Here is a 2,695-nt window from a genome sequence, read left to right on the forward strand (position 1 = left end):
TCTTTCCCTTGCACCAGGGCAAAAGGAGGCAGCAGGGAAGAGACTGAGGAGGATCTGAGGAGGAAGGCTCCCCAGAGGAGCCATCCTGCTGGCCCTGCTTGAACTTAGTGAAATTTGCTCAAGGCACTAAGAAACATTTGCATTTGCTTTTCAGCTCAAGTGTGGGAACTGACTTAGCAGAACCTCAGCCAAACCTGCTTCTTCACAACTAGAAACAACCTTTTCCTCTTCATATCTGCCTAGTATTAATTGCTGCAGCACACTGCTTGCATCACAGCAACCCACAGAGAAAACATGGGCTCTTTTTAACAGGCGTTGCAGAAACGGCCTGAGAGCACCACGACTCAGTTCCACTACTACATACACTCTTGTGAGAGGGGGATTAAAAGAGGGCACCCAGCAAAGGACTTAAACATCTGAAGGTGAGAGACTAGAGCTCAGTCCAGAGTCCTTACTGTCTCCAATGTGTGAGAAGGGTTGTAAAAAGGGGCTTACTAAGGGACTCTATAGCATCTTCTTCCTGGGGACACTTTGCTCTTATACAGCCCCCTCATGGCTGTGCTGTCCCACTAGGTAAAGAGCTGAAGCAAAGAAAAGTTGATGACCCCAAGAAGCTAGTGCATTAAGCAGGGAATTTGCTGCCTACAGCTCATTAGTCAGAGCAGCTGAGAACAAGGGTGGGTGGTAAATCCCAGCCCCAGAAGCCTTAATTTAAGCACCTCCCTGTAACCTTGTGACTACTGAGAAACCCTTGCTTCAAAATGAGGAGGGTGGTAAGAATGATGGATGGGCAATGCACATCCTTTCTAACTTTTGAGTGGGATTCTAATTTTTCTGTTTAGTGAGTGGCTTACAAGTTATCACCTGCCCCTTTGAACCAGTTCAGCAGCTTTGGAGCAGTGGCTCTCTGCTGAGCCTCAGGTCTTTCAAATCTGCAAATAATACTTCAGTAAAAAATGCCCTAAACATGGCAATACAGGCTGCTATATGGACATGATACCCTTCTTTTCTTTCATAGCCTTACCACTGTGCAGAATATAATGTTATACTTGCTGGTTCAGAAAGGGCATAAAGCAGCAATGGTTTTGTGCAAAATTGACCTTGGACTGAAACCCAGACTATTCCTTGCAGGCAAACTTCTGAACTATTGGGGTAGAACTGCATTTATACTTTTGTTTCAAAACACGTGTTGGTGTGTCAATGTAGGGGAGAAACAAGGCTTTTAATTTCTGCTGGCAAAATAAATAATTCAGCTTCTAGTTTCTCACTTGCAGGCTGAGGGTGTTAATCATTAGGTTGTGCTTTGGAGGAAAAGCCTCAGGTGCTGCAGCTTTCCCTGAGGGGTCTGATCCTGTGTATGAAGGAGCTGGCTGAACACCTGGATTCCAGATTTAGATGTGAACAAGGCCTTGAAACTGCTCAGCTTCACAAAAATCCAGCATTTTGTCAGAAGGTTTGGGTCACGTTCACATGGCAACTGAACAGGGATGTTCATGTTCAAAACTTTGAACTGAGCTTCCAATTATTTCTAATGTGAGTGCTGGACTCATGCTGTTTTTGGCTGGGATAGAGTTAATTCTCTTCACTATTAGCCAGTGTGGGGCTGTTTTGGATGTGTGCTGGATTCAGTGCTGAGGACACAGGGATGTTTCAGTGATCACTGAGCAGTGCTTGCACACAGTCAAGGCCTTTTCTGCTTCTCACTGCACCAGCGAGTGGCTGGGAGTGCACAAGAAGTTGGGAGGAGACACAGTTGGGACACCTGACCCCAGTGGATCAAAGGGATATTCCATAGCATAATGTCATGCTCAGTCTATACAGCTGGAGAAAGAAAAAGGAAAGGGGGGAGGATGTTCAGGCTGATGGCTTTTGTCTTCCCAAGTAACTGTTACGTGTGATGGAGCCCTGCTCTCTTGGAGATGACTGAGCACCTGCCTGCTGATGAGAAGTAGTGACTGACTTCCTTGTTTTGCTTTGCTTGTGTGTGTGTCTTTTACTTTACTTATTAGTGTTTTTATATGAACCCATGAGTCTTCTGATTTCTACCCTTCCGATTCTCTCCTCATCCCATTGAGGGTGAGTGAGCAACTGGCTGTGTGGGGTTTAGCTGCTGGCTGGGGTTAAACCATGACAACCCAGAACAAGATGATGATCCCAAACCCATGCAGTTTGGCAAGGGATAGACAACAGCTGTTCTTTGCCTTAGCTGAGTGCTGTGACCCAGGAAACTCTACTAAAGGGTTGTTTTCTAGGAGTAGACTATTGCAATTATAGTTCCCAGCAAACCTTTGTCCTTTAGGTTACTGCAACGCGTAAGTGAAATGATTGGATGCTGAGTCCTGAGTTCATGTTATCAAATAGCCACACCCTGTTGCTGCTCTAGTTTTCAGAGAAAGCTCTTGGATAAGAGGCTCTTTTTTCATCAGTGCCTACCTGCTTTCTAATAAATCTGAGTATATATAGGGCTGGCATCTTTCTAATGTGCTTGTGAAGGGATTGACGACAGATTTCAGTAATTGCAATCCTACTGTTTCCAAAGGGAACTTTCTGATGCTGGAACAAAACTTCTTTTTTGTCCCATTGGAGATCTGCAGTTTCCCCTTTATTTTCCTATCCAGGCTCACCCAACATTTAGATAAGCCAGAGCTTTGATGCACCATGATCATACTCTGCCCAGATACAACTAACTTTCCCT

This window comes from Chaetura pelagica, unplaced genomic scaffold (genome assembly GCF_000747805.2).
Source record: "Chaetura pelagica isolate M959 unplaced genomic scaffold, ChaPel_1.0 scaffold1, whole genome shotgun sequence".
Lineage (NCBI taxonomy): Eukaryota > Metazoa > Chordata > Aves > Apodiformes > Apodidae > Chaetura > Chaetura pelagica.